This window comes from Apostichopus japonicus, chromosome 22, assembly GCF_037975245.1.
Source record: "Apostichopus japonicus isolate 1M-3 chromosome 22, ASM3797524v1, whole genome shotgun sequence".
NCBI lineage: Eukaryota > Metazoa > Echinodermata > Holothuroidea > Aspidochirotida > Stichopodidae > Apostichopus > Apostichopus japonicus.
Genome location: NC_092582.1, coordinates 10,784,187 through 10,798,927, shown reverse-complemented (window position 1 = coordinate 10,798,927; position 14,741 = coordinate 10,784,187). Strand labels below are relative to the sequence as shown.

The following is a 14,741-nucleotide window of genomic DNA, read 5'->3' as shown; positions in this document are numbered from 1 at the left end:
CCAAGAAAAAAAAACGTATAATGCCGGTAATCTGACCAAGTTTCGAATGAGATGTAACAAAAGTGTTAGACACCACCATCGATCCCAGAAAATACACACACACAGACGCACACACATATATATATATATATATGTATATATATATATGAATATATATATATGTATATATATATATATACATAAATGATTTCGAGTTGGTCAGCATCATGTTTGATGTCTAGAGTAAGGCAAAATATGTCACCAAAAACAGAACTAGTATTGTTCGATACAGGTGACAAACGCCTACAGTGGAATTACGATCTCCCTTACCGGTTTCGAACCTCTGGACATACAATCAGCGTCCATAGCCTAGTGGTTAGGGTGTCCGCGTACAGAGCGGAAGGCCCGTGGTTCGAATCCCGGTGGAGGCTGAAAGTTTTTTCACTGTTCTTGATTTTCCAACTCATTACGATTTTCATGTATATATATATATATATATATATATATATATATATATATATATCAACATTAGTGAGAGAGGAAAAATGTCCATATCTTATGGATGAAATAAATCTCTATCTACCTAATATCCTCATCAATAAAAATACTGTTAAAAAGAGTTTCACCGTTCTCTTCGCGTATGAGAGGGTTATGTTAAATTGGTTGGATAAGCATCTCCCATCTTGGCCTAAAGGGGACTTAAAGGGTGCGAAGACTCGCGCAAAAAAGAAACGTATAATGCCGGTAATCTGACCTAGTTTCGAATGAGATGTAACAAAAGTGTTAGACACCACCATCGATCCCAGAAAATATACACACACAGCTTGCTACCATCGGTAATTAGACACTAGTGTACAGTCAGTGCATACAGCTGCGGTCAATACCTACAACACAGTGTACAGACAATATAGCGATGGACATCTTAGGTCCAGCTAAAATATAACAAGGTATCACGTTTCATTACCGTACTGCACTGTCTGCACTTTGTAGCGACACGAACAAATCGTCACTTGCAAGCCACGGAAAGTTACCTTTTTCAGATCGCCGAACGTGGTTTTGGGCGACTCTTCAATGCCTTTAAATTGAACCAATTTTGGCTCAACTACAAAACTCCCCAGCCCCCTAGCTCCCATCCATGCACTTAACAAGCTTCTTGAAGGATCTTATTACTTAATTTCTGTTCTCATACGTTTTTAAAATAAACAATTAAGATGACAAGCAAGAAACACAACATATGTTAAGACATTCTAGTCATTCATGCTCTTCAACATGCAAGCCACAAAAAAAAAACCAAAATCAAGATTAATAACGGGTCAAAAAAAGATGTTCTCCTGATGCTTTTTGGAACATTTCCCGAGATAGAATAACAATCGGGCGGATGGATATCGACTCTAATAGGAGTATGCCACCCTAAATCAAAAAACTTTTTTTCAATATGCAGATGACACTGCCATACAATTTTACAAACACATATTTTGTATAAAACGTGCGTAGGCTAACAATGGTTTTGTATTGTTTTAAAGAAAACATCTTGCCTTGCTGTGCGGCCTGATGTAGCCACCGAAATGGAGATGGAGTTCGTTTCTACAAAGACGAAAGATTTGGGAGACAAAATTTCAACTGCATGACGGTCTAGAGGCCTACCAAGCTGTTTGAGGTGGGGGATAGGCATAGGGCCATAGGCAATACTACTAATCGGTACTAGCCTAGGCTAGGCTTCAACAACTAGTATTACGACAGTAAGAGTAGATCGGCATGTTTTGGTCATAAAGTCCAGGATTTCCTGTTTAGTTCCATTTTAGGCTTGGCTTACTACTTATTTGAGATCAAAGCAAACAAGCGTAGGCCTATGGCTTCCTATGTCTAGGCCTACGACTGAGTTATACGACTGAGTTATATCAAGCCTAGCCTAGACCTATACCAGTGCAACCAATGTAACCAAGATTCTAAAGTCTGACTGTAGCTGGGCTGAGTTAGGCCTAATGGACCTATATGCAGACAATTAGCTGTGTATCTCAATCATAGGAATTGAAGTTGAATATGGCCATAAGAAGTAGCCTACTACTATGGGTATAGCAATACATATTACTAGGTCTAATGCTATGCATGAAGGCCAAGACTGTCTATAGATAAACAGTCCTTCTCAAATTCACTCGAGCATTAAGAATTTGTTACTTGATAAACTACCCCAAATACTGCCACTAGGATTCATCCTTGAGCGCACCTAATTTATTCACCAGTCAACATGTATGATTGTAAACATAAGTGCTCTAAATCTAATGGCCAGCACTACTTTCCTGTGCTTGAAGACATGTTTGGCTTGACCACTGAAATAATACTCTGTGTGTTTAATCATGAATTTGTGCAGAGGAGCATTAAGTATGCCTAGCATTACCAACTGGGGTAGATATTCAATATCCCCTTTTTTGGCCAACAACAGGTCGAGTCAGTTGGTATTGCAATAAGTATATGGAAGATGGTAATGGCTTAGCCTAAGATACTCCTAGGGTAAGCACCTAGCATGCTATGCAACAACGCTTTGATTGAAGATTTGTTAACAGCTAGACTTATCAGCCATAAGGCTAGTTCTAAATTAGCTAGGCCTTACACAGTTACAGTTTCAGCCAAAAACTCGATTAGGCCTATACAATTTGGCCTACTGCCACTGGCTGAAGTTTAAAACGATAGGGTTAAGACTTAGACTAGACTCAGTACATCAGCAAAACTTGTTTAAGTCAAAGATTATATTGCTAGGGTTTTGCAGGCCTGCCAACTCTCGCGGTTTACTGTACAACTCTCACTGCAAGTCTTCAAAATTTTACGAAAGTTTGTTATACCTTTGAGTTTGACATCAGCGTCCTCGAAATTGGGTCTGTTCACGTTTCACGGTTGCCAAAGGTAGCAAATTTTCAAATTACAATACAGAACTTCTATTCTAAATGAAAAAAATGTAATTAATATCTGCAATTCATGAATTAGAATTGACCAGACCTTAAAACTATTCTGGAAATTACAGTATATTCAAGATGGTAGAAAGTGTGACAATCTATAAATTTTCTAAAAGTTGTTCTTTTCTTAATGGTGGTGCCACTCCACCATTAATCAAACATATGTTGTTCATTTAAAGGCAATAATAATGAGTAGACAAACATGTTATTAATTCATAACCTTACTAAAAAAGATATATAAACTCTTAATAGGTTCCAAGTTCGAAACAAAGAAAAGTGATCAACAAGACATAAATTTAGTAAACACAGGCCATGCTTGTTATGATACTAAGCAATACATTTCAATGTGTAACGCGCAGGCACACAAAATTCTTAGTAGTTGCATATTTGCACGCACTGTTCTGGCCTTCGATTAAGCATTAGGAGTTGAGACCGTTAACTAAGTTAGCCCGATCTGATATTACAAGATGACTTCTCCTGAGCTGGATACCGATGAAGAGTACAGTATCATTGGAAAATATCGTTCGTCAGGACTGTGCCCTGAAAATAAGCTTGCACGGTTTCGTGAAAACTTACAACCGGTTTTTCTCTAGCAAAAAACCGAATCTGGCTCAAAAACCGGTTTTTTCCACCTCCCGAATTGCATTGAAAACATCCAAATCTCGATCGCTAAGATGCATATTTTTGAAGCTTTACCAACAGCGGTTTCAACTCTGTTTGTTCGCAGTAAAGGGTTAAAAACAAGGAGAATAAATTCAAGAAATGTTACTGCCTTCATGACTCTCATTTTATAACCCACGTTAACTAAACTGAAGTAAATATGTCGAAAAGAAATGTGTTAGTGAAATTTTTTCTTAAAGTTTTGACATCACGTACACCTATTGTTTGTCTTGTGTTAACTGTACTTCACGAAGTTCAAATTCGTGTAAAATATCACGGTCATGTTATATTATATTATATGTTATATTTTCGGAGATGAGGGCCGAGCGTAAACCCCATTATGACCAATTGGAGATCGTAAAAAAAAATGCTTTACAATATGATTGGTCCAATATATTCAGTAGTGGCTGACAAAGTGGTCGAATGTACCAAATTGCACGAGGCTCTAGCCATGTTCGCGGGTGGTATCTTGGCGGTAAAAAAAATTCTCTTCAAGGAGTGAAGAGAATTTACAGTCTACACTTTCAAGTACAAGATGAAAAACATCGCTGGCAAAAGCGGGGATTAGGTTGGCAAAGAATATAAATTGTTAACGTTTAAGTTGAAAACATGTGTTCATCAACGTAAACGAAAAACAAACTGAGAGACGCCTTGTCTGATAACTGATAAGAAGAAATGTTGAAAGGAAACTCACAAAGAAAATACAATCTATTCGCGTACAAAGGAGAATTGTCCCAACAGCAACATCTGTAATTTCCAGCCATGTATGCAACATTTTTACTCCTTTAATATTCCTTGGCTCAAGCCTGACGCCAGGTGTCTCTTGTGAATGATGGACTGTGATTGTTTTCATGTTACTTGTTGCATCTTAGTTGTTAAACTCAGAGCCCCCCCCCCCGTGATTTTCACTTGTTGCATCTTAGTTGTTAAACACAGAGCCCCCCGTGATTGGTAATGTTACTTGTTGCATCTTAGTTGTTAAACTCACAGAACCCCCCCCCCCCCCGCGACTGTACATGTCGTATGGTATAGTGGATTGCGCAATGTACCTTTGAAGTTTTAACGTTCATTTTTTGAACACGAGCTGTGATCAATGTGTTTGAAAAGATTTTCTCCATATACTCTACCAATAAATTGAAGTTAAATAATAAGAACAACACAAGGAGGACAAACACGTTGGATATAACAATTTACTTTGAACTGCATCTCGTCATTTGAGTGTGTACTTCTCACAACTACTAACATTGGCCACCAAGGTCAGTTCAATACTACAAGGTCACCTAACTGATGCACGCATATAAGGGCTGCATAGCCTAATGTTAGGCCTAGCTATCCACCCTCAAGCACTGGTTATGGCGTGTGCCGATCGTAGCTGACAATGTCGTCTATCAGAAAAGCTTTCTCTTGTTGCAATTTACTTTCATATTGCAAAAACAAACGGTAAATAGGAGAAACCAAAGTCAACAAACTGTGTTTCTTCCAGTTTTTGCAATTCACATTTCGGTTTTTACCGGTTTTTTCGGTTTTTCGGTTTTCTTAAAATAAAAAATAGTACCGAAATTCGGTCGGAAAAAACCGGTTTCGGTACTAAAACCGGTTTACCGTGCAAGCCTACCTGAAAATTCAACATTAAATCTAAGAAGATCGATACGGAAAAGATCAAAGAGTTTAGACTAACGGGAGCAATAAACAGCTACCCAGATTTGTGCTGAAAAGTGTGAGCAGTAATACTTTTAAATCAAGAAAAGCCAAAATCATGCAATTTAAATCATTGAAATTAAAAAGCTTCACTGTCCAGTATCAAAAGTATTTGCAAACTTTGATACAGCATTCTGTTCTGTACAAGAATTGTTGATTGTACACACCTTATTAGCAGTGTAAGAATACCTGCTCTTAGCACAATCAGTCATCGAGTAATCTTTTGTTAACTTTCAATAAGTATATATCAGCATGATTGGAAATCCTTAATAGCAGTATATTGTCCACAAAACTCACACATAAATCACTTGAACATCAGTTGGTACGATTGTGTATGGTTCTGAATGCTATTTTCCTTCCTTTTTTTTAGGTGTGTGTGGATATGATTGGACCCCTTGCAGAGACCATCAATGGAAATAAGTACATCATAACCCTATGTGACTATTTTTCAAAATGGCCAGAGGCTGTTGCTGTAAGAGACAAAACAGCATAAACCGTTGCAAACTTTCTGTTTGAAACCATGGCCAGGTATATATCCATCTACTTTGTTTTTACTTTACATAACATATTTTTGAAGTTAGTTATGCAGACCTGCATTTGTTCTCAGTTTTACCTGTGACCCAGAAAGCGGCCAAATGGTTACAGGAATTTCTTGAAGTTGTTTTATAAGTTAATGTTAATAAAATGTTAGTGGATAACGGTCAGTGCATCCAAGACCAGGTGCTATGTCAGTGCTTAACTTACTTGTTTTGAAAGAAGTGCTAAAAGAATCTCCTGATTAAACCACACGGCCACTCTGAAGATGCCAATAGTTTACTGCATTACTCATAACCAGTTCTTTAACAACTTGTTTAATTTTTCATTTATTTGTAGATTTGGGTGCATGAAAATTGTCATCTCAGACCAGAGAGGAGAATTTGTTAATGCTCTGAACAAGTCCCTGTTTGACATGACAGGGGTGGGCCACAGAGTATCCTTCAGCTACCACCCACAGACCAATGGGCTGGATGAAAGATTCAACCAAACTCTGTAAAATGCAAATGTCACTCATCAAAGTTGTCAATCAAAACCAAGATGACTGGAATGAAACACTGTCTTCCATTCTCGTGGGGTACCGTACAGCAAAACATGGTTCTACAGGTCTTTCTCCTTTCGTTGTGTTGTTTGGAAGGTTTGTAATAATTCAAACCTACCATTGCTGAATAGAGGTTTACATTTGTAAAGGTCATATATGGAGAAAAGCAATCAGGTACAAGAGAGTTTGGAAAAATCCTGCATAGCTACACTGATCCTCTATAGGATAAAATCTCATTTGACACATCCCGGGTCCTTGGAAAACTGCTAAATAGAGGACCACCAATAACCCTATTTAAGTTACAAAACCTAAGTAAGTACAGCAAGTACAAAAGATGAACATTCATTAAACTATAAAAGCATGCCAATTAATTTAGATACATGCAATTAATGCCACTGATATTGGTTTTGTTTTTCAGTTATATATCATATTTTGGGCTGGTATGCAATTTGGACCTATAACAGCACAGAATATACTTTTTTTTTTTATTTCTGCTGGTTTGAGTATGTGATGTGACTCAGATTTATGGTTCCAGGGTCTTAATAGTGAAAATAAATTATATAAAAATTTATTTATTCTTCAGTCAACAAAGTGTTGTGAATAATTGATTGTTAATTATCTTCATATATCCAGAGAGCCATTGTTACCAGTCGACATTGAAGACTCCATTGTCCAACCAGAATCTCCTGCTGCAGCGATGCACAGCGGGAGAGGGTTTTTCAACTCATGTCACAGTCGCAGGACATAATCAAAGGTTTTGTAAAAGAAAATATTGGCAAAGCCCAAGAACGGCAAAAAAAGAATTTTGATTAAAGGCAGCAATCAAAACAGGTAATTACATAATGCTATGCTGTGCATTGAAAACTGCACTGTAGTTAAATGAATGGCAACATATACATTGTATTATGATGTTTACGTGTATATGCTGGATTTTGTTTTATTCAGAGCTTCAAAGTTGGTTCTATAAGTGTTCTCGTCCGGAATGCTAGAAAGGATGCCCGAAGAGGAGGGAAGCTCGAAAACTCTTGGCTTGGGCCGTATGGAGTCAAGGCTGTGAATGAGAAAGGGCTGTACACACATATTAACAGTTCCACAGGCCTTCCTTTGAAGAAGAAATTCAATCCATTTTACTTAAAGAATTTCACGCAAGTAAGATTCCTTTACACTGTTTTTATTTGGGGGGGGGGGGGTCGGGAGAGGGGGTTGATTGGCATGATTCCTCCATAATTTTCTTAACAATAATCAGTAACTTGATGAGTTCTGTGCTGGCTTATGTGAGGGTAAGGGCTGTAGCTGTCTTCACACAATAAATCAATTTGACTCAATGGCTTTAAAAAATGAAACCTAATTGCCAACAATAAAAGAGAGAAGAATAAGTTACTTAGAAAACTCCAGTTTCCAGACAAATGTTTTCAAATATTTGATTTTATTTGCTTAGTTTCGAGAGGAGAATTTTATGTGATGTCAGTTTGAGACTCAGCAATTAAATGTTCAACTTCTAATTAGCTTCTTGCCAGATCAACTTGGTAAAACCACATGTAGTAACTATTTTCTTTGGTGTAGATATCATGCATGGTAATGAGTGAGCGGGGTTAACATGAAACTAGTATCAACATGTTGCTTGACCATTACAACATTTTTAATCTCTGGTTTATTCTGCTGATTGAATGTTTGTAACGGGCGGGACCAAAATAGATTTTAGCTGACGTTCTCTTGTTAGCTCCAATCTGAAGAATGGTAGGTTGGTTTGACGTGATCCTTGCAGCAATGATGAGCTAAGGAGGGTCGTTTTTGCTTTTAGTGCAGATATTGTGCAACAAAATGAGTGGGCAGGGCTTAACATTAATAACTGTTAGCTCCAATCTGAAGAATGGTAGGTTGGTTTGAGGTGATCCTTGCAGCAATGACGAGTTAAGGAGGGTCGTTATTGCTTTTGGTGCAGATATCGTGCAACGAAATGAGTGGGCAGGGCTTAACATTAAAACCTGATCTGCAATTGCTCACCAACCATATGTGGTATGACTAAATTTTATTGTGCTGAGCAGGTTGGTTACACAATGCAATGTTTTCAGTGCTATTATTTTGCTGCATGTTGATGAGATGTGTGACAAAATAAGGTTCAGCTGAAATTTCTTTATAAACACAGAATCGGAAGAATTTTATTCCATTTGAGTTGATACTTAACATAATGATACCTCATAGCCAGCAGGAATTGTCCGTCTCGTTTTCTTGGCAGATATTTTCCACTTTCGCCCATGTTTGTTGCATCTCAATCATCATTTCCAGCTTTTTCTAATATTTGTAGAGCCTTAATTACTATTAAGTGTGTGCAAACCCCCTTCCCTCCCCCCACACACAAACAAACGCATACACAAATTACTCATGTTACATCATGGAAACCATAATGCATTTTACCTTGGTTGATTTTTCATATATTGAACAAACTAAATATTAAGAAAATGTCCCTTAACATCTTACTTTATTCAAAAGGGAATTGCGATATAGCATCATTACGGTAATGTTGCTTTACCATTCCAATGTTGTTGTTATAGGAGAAATGATATACTGCTTAAATCTTCATGGTGGTGGCAGCAACCCAATGAGATTCCTGGCTTGCAGCCGACAATATCAGGAACTTGGCCAAAGTTGGTTGAGTTGATAATCTAACACACTGTCTAGACTGAGTTTGCAGTCTGAACAGCCATCAAATTACCATTTCCCCAAAGAGTGGTGTAGCTGGGAACCACATTGCACTTCGCATGTGTGGTTGGAGTATTAATTTTATACAGGTTGTAAAACACTGCATGAAGTCACATTTATTCTTTCATCAACATTGATTCTATCATCACAGAAATCCTCATAGAGGCATAAATTTCCAGAATAGGGACTGATATTGACCGACTTAAATTTCATCTGATCTTGAATTTGGTATGACCTCTATGTATTAACATATTCCTTAATTAACAAAGAAAAAAATGCAAATTTGCATTCAGTATCCAATAAATGTCTCGGAGCGTTTAAATTTTTTATTGCAAGAAAGAATTTTTTAACAAAAGGAATCGATATACATATGAACATTTCCACAGTGTACTAACACAAATAATTGCTGACCTGTGCTGTGATAGGTTGTTGAATATAGCTGTTGCATGTAATCCATAAATTTAATTATTTTATATTTCAGGAACTTGCAGCCAGTATCATCAGTACAAACACACCAGATGAGGTTAGCAGCCCAAGTTTGAATATGATTCAAATATCCAATAGAAGAAATTTGAATTAAAGGTAGTCTGTATAGGCAACAAATTATAGCATACTTTTCTGAAGATTTCAAAAATTACATTCCTTGAGATTCTTATTGATGTCAAGATGACTGAATGTCTCAGTGAGGTAAATTTCCTCCAGGGTGGTAATGACAACAGTTTAAAATGTTGACCAAATGTGATCGCATTGGAACTTTTGGCATATTTGGGGCCAAACAAACCTCTGCCCCCCTGCACAATTTCCCACCCCAACCTATGTTCTATATTTCTCTTTCACAATATATGTTACCTTCTTACAGGGAGAAACATGATCAAGGTCAATACAGCCCCACAGTTATTGCATATATATCCAACTCTTGCAAAGAATACTGGTTTTTCTATTTCAAATTGAGTTTTCCGTTTCATTATTTTATGGATATAGATCCATGTTATTGTGAATTTTTTGATCGTGGAAAATCACTGGCCATGCTCGAAAAGTCACATTAAATATTGTTAAATGTTTTTATTTCAGGAACAAAGCAATCCTGTTACTGTAAAGGTAAGTAACCTAAGACAACCCATGCAGCTTTAGAAATAAATTCATTAAGGCAGGGATTGCAAGCTACGGAGGTGCAAGACTTCATGGAGGTGCAAGACTTCATGTGACTTGATCCTCCCCACCTGGAAATGTTGAAAAATGGAAGACTTTTACTGTGCCAGGACCATATCCTTGACAAACTCCTATGCCTGGAGAAGGGAAATCCCAACCTATATGGGCACAATTGCAAGGGGCATTTTGTGATGTTCCAACCCCATCCCAAGGATTGGCACTTATTGCAGAATATCATAATTTTCACTTCAACAATGAAGGTTTTAAGTTTTATTATCCCCCAAATATACTAGATTTCCAACATGGGCATTCTCTTTGTCAAGTTCATGATACCTCTACTCCTTTCTCCCAGTAGCATATTCCAACAAATGGTTATTAAGATATGATGTGTTTATCATTTTACTTGATGAGAGTAACTTTTCAGCTACAGAAGCTAGTGACAGACTTCCAAGAAAGTGCTTTGAAACATCAAGCAATCATACAAAAATAGATACAAATGAAGGCTGCAACCCTAAACTTTTCCACTTATATTGATGAGCCACCCATGTCAGATGTAGATTTCCTACAAATCTAAATTTTCCTTCTTTTGTAGCTTCTTTGCAGCATCGTTCAACACTATGATGGACATAGCTCTGAATTAATGGAAGTAATCAAAGCTCTCTTCCATGCAGTTTCAACCTGAACTTCATGGGCCTCCTGTCTCGCAAGGTTGAAACAGATTCTTCCAGAGTTTGATTCAACTGCACAGGAGGATGCATTGGAATTCCTTGCTGCAGTTTACACATCATCATGCACTTCCTGTAACCAAAGCCAGTGCAAACTTTTAGATGAGTAAGAGACATAGATCGTTCTGTGAAAAGCATCAAAGCAACCCCCCAAAATATAAGTGAACTTTTCAATGTATTATTTAAATTTATGCCATGTTGGTCCAAATATTCAAATTTGGTCACCTTTGGTCAAAATTCTATAAACTGTTACAACTTTTGAGGAAATTTACCTCACGGGGACATTCAGTCATCTTGTGTGTTCATTAAGAATGTCTGAGAACAATTTGGACTAAGGGCCTACATGAAAGTAACTTGTTAAAAACTTCTAGCAATTATAGCATCCTATAATTTGGGGCATATACAGACTACCTTTAACATTGAAACTGATTGGGAATTTGCTTAGGTTTGCAGGGAATTAGTCATTTTTAAAAGAGGTATCATGGCACCAGTTAGATCTGACTGATAAACTTGCATCAATACAATGAGGATGCACATTTTGTAAGGCTGGGTTTAGATGATAGTCTGTATCTGATTTATAAGTTTGTTGCTCTTAATACTGCAGGGTTCGCAGGTTTCTTCCGGGGGTGGAAAAAACCGCGGAATAAACCGCGGTTTTTTCCACTCGGAAGAAATAGGTTTCTTCCAGTTTCTTCCGGACAAAATGGAAGAAACTCATTTTTGGGGGAAAAACTGTTGATAAAGTTTCATAACAACCTGCAATGATTTCTAACTATGTAATAAATGGCAAGAAGCAATATAGTGTCAACTAGGTAGTCTGTATCTAGGTTTGGAGCACATGACCTGCTTCCAGCATATACTGTACACAATATATTACTAGGCTACTAGCATCGGACAATTCAGGGAACAACTAATGGCAAGCAATATTTTGCAGACCAGAATGGTCCTGATTTATAGCCCAGTTCTTAGTTAAAAACTAGTTTCTGAGTGGAGGGGCAAGTGTTCCCTGGAAACTAGTGTAGGCCTGCTACAATGCACACTCATTACTACGATTACATTGACCACTATGGCCATATTTTGTGGAGATTGAACTCAAGACATGAGTTTCACAGATTCGACTGGAAGTTGTAGTGTGAAATGAGGGCTGGCTCGTGGCCAGCTGTGTTTAAAGGGTGTGAAGACTCGCGCAAAAAGAAACGTCTAATGCCGGTAATCTGACCTAGTTTTGAATGAGGTGTAACAGAAGTGTTAGACACCACCATCGATCGCTGAAAAAACACACAGCTTGCTACCATTGGTAATTATACACTAGTATAGTCAGTACATACAGCTGCGGTCAATACCCACAGCACAGTGTACAAACAATACAGCGATGGACATCTCAGGTCCAGCTAAAGATAACAAGGTATAACGTTTCATTACTGTACTGTCTGCATTTTGTAGCGACACAAACAAAACGTCACTTGCAAGCAACAGAAAGTTAACTTTTTCAGATGGCCGCACACGGTTTGGGGCAAGTCTTCAATGCCTTTAATTGTGGATGTTTGTTCTTTTTGCTGTTGGGATGACAAGTCCTCCTGTTAACTACAAGTTGTAATTTAGGGAGTTGCAGAAATTAAACTGTTGCCTAAATCTAACAGATATTGTTCGGCTATTTTCTTGGTGTTCATTGTATTAAATCCTCAGTGCATGGGCCAATCCAGGTTAATCATTCATACAGTATGGCCAGTTATGCAATTCTGGTTGATGGGGGGATCGCGAGATGATAAGCAGTCCTTCAATATTGTTATTTATAAGCAAACATCTTTAGGTGTAGAAAAACAACCCAAAATTATAATCAAAACAAAAATATCATATTTTAATGGTTTCAATGGTATGCATTTCAGTCAAATGGTGGTAAACTATTTGTCTCTTTATCATGTATATATGTGGGTTGTGCTGCATTTATGCCAATTTTCACAGTTTCTTCCAGTTTCTTCCGGTTTCTTCCAGTTTCTTCCGGAAGAAACTGGAAGAAACCTGGAAGAAACAGGTTTCTTCCAGTTTCTTCCATGTCCCTGGAAGAAATCGGTTTCTTCCGGAAGAAACCGAACCCTGCTTAATAGTAATTCTGATAATTTTAAGTAAAAGCTGAATGAAAATTTTCATTTATACCTGATAATCCAGAGGGTAAAGGAACAAATGGAAATTGCAATAGAAATGCAACATTGTTGTAATGAGTAACTTATTTTTTCCGTTCCAGGTACTTCTTCTTACATACAACAAATGAGATGAAGTGGACTTCCTGCAATGAGACTTGGCACTGTCGGGCAAACTCATATCCAGTAATTCCAATATATCCTAGTAACAAGGGCTATATGTCATGCTTGAGTATGCAGGGGCACCTTGAGGTGTGTCTAGATTGCAAAGATCTTGATGGCTTTTGTGAGTCCTGGTGAGTTCCTGCAAACTCCCTGTTTTTGTTATATTGTTTTCATTCCATGCTGTTTTGTGTTATGTAAAATTGTTTCAATATGTAACACAATGCATTTTTGTGAAATTGCAGTATGTGTGTTTATGAGTGTAATGCTAAGAGCCTGTCATTACGATAACTCAATAAACTGACAAATGAACAGTAGTCAAATTCTGAAACTATTAGTGATGTAAGTTAATGGCCAGAATTCATACCTTGGAAATTTTCAGGTTTAGAATCCAGCTTGAGTTGAAATGATCCCATTGAGCAGTTCTAAATACTGTATACAGGCATCTTTTCATATTGACTGTAGATCTCTGGTGTTATGTCTTTCACAATTTATTAATTTATTAAGTGTTGTGGAAAGAGTTAATTTCACATAGGGTGACATGTATATGTGAAATTAATTAACTAGTTAATTGTATTTAATCGTCCAGTGTGACGAAATTACACTAAATCACCATTGTCTCCCCAAGTGGTGAGTTTTAATGCTATGTCGTCCTAAGTGTTGTGAAAAGAGTTAAATTTACCTAGAGCAAAGATGTCGCCTTAGGAGCTTTATGTGCAATTCACTATTTTTAAATTAAATACTTTGGTATTTGTATTAGGCAGAGGGACTATTATAAATAGCACACCATCAGTCCGGTTCTCCTTCAATACTTCTCTCCAGAAAGGACAAAATTTTCTGGCCAATGGTTCAAGAACGGGATTGATAAAGTATACCATTTGTATTAGAAACCATTACTTCATCTAGCCAAGGATGTGAAGAATTATTAGTCTCCAGTAGTTCTTGATTCAGTGGTTCATATTCAATTCATGTTGAGTTTTCAGGAACTATTACCAGTTATGCAACGAGTCAGGGCTAGATTCACTAAATTTCAGAGAAATAAAGTAACTCAAACACAAGTTCATGGACAGTCTTCCCATAGATCTAGATTATGCAGTGACCAAGACCAAGATTCAACTCAAACGTAGGTTTCATAAAAGTGATATCTTTATTAAGTATCTTGATAGTCACTGACTTTTTCATGTTTGCTGAAAGTGGTTGTACCAGATGTCATTGTCTTAAACTCCACAAGTCACAAAGTAGCATTAATATTTGGCATAAATTTTTTTCTAATAGGGTCGTGAATGAGTGGAATGGTTTGCCTGAGAAAATTGTACTTGCAAGTACTGTAGTGTGAATGGGTTTAAGAATGCTTTGGAGAAGCACTTTAAGCATTGTAATCGGGTCTGATCGTTTGTGTCATCAGTTTTCTTCCATCTCCTATAGGGTCTTTGATGGGGACTTGAGTGTCCCTCCTGATCCTTTTTCTTTACTAAACTAATCTAAACTAATAAGGTCAAGCATAAAG

The 14,741-nt window shown here is 37.3% G+C and overlaps 1 protein-coding gene across 2 annotated transcripts in view; it reads left to right on the top strand.

Annotated features, from left to right (window-relative positions):
* The first annotated feature begins 1,400 nt into the window (after positions 1 to 1,400).
* LOC139963601 (gamma-adducin-like) overlaps positions 1,401 to 14,741 on the top strand; it is a 54,872-nt gene continuing 41,531 nt past the window's right edge. The window contains exons 1-9 of one of the 2 annotated variants that reach the window (XM_071964536.1): positions 1,401 to 1,636; positions 5,656 to 5,813; positions 6,159 to 6,456; positions 6,994 to 7,191; positions 7,306 to 7,509; positions 9,542 to 9,642; positions 10,132 to 10,158; positions 10,802 to 11,040; positions 13,177 to 13,368. The gene's annotated coding sequence lies outside the window, so the exon portion shown is untranslated. The remainder of the gene's footprint in view (positions 1,637 to 5,655; positions 5,814 to 6,158; positions 6,457 to 6,993; positions 7,192 to 7,305; positions 7,510 to 9,541; positions 9,643 to 10,131; positions 10,159 to 10,801; positions 11,041 to 13,176; positions 13,369 to 14,741) is intronic. The other variant, XM_071964535.1, reaches the window with a different exon arrangement.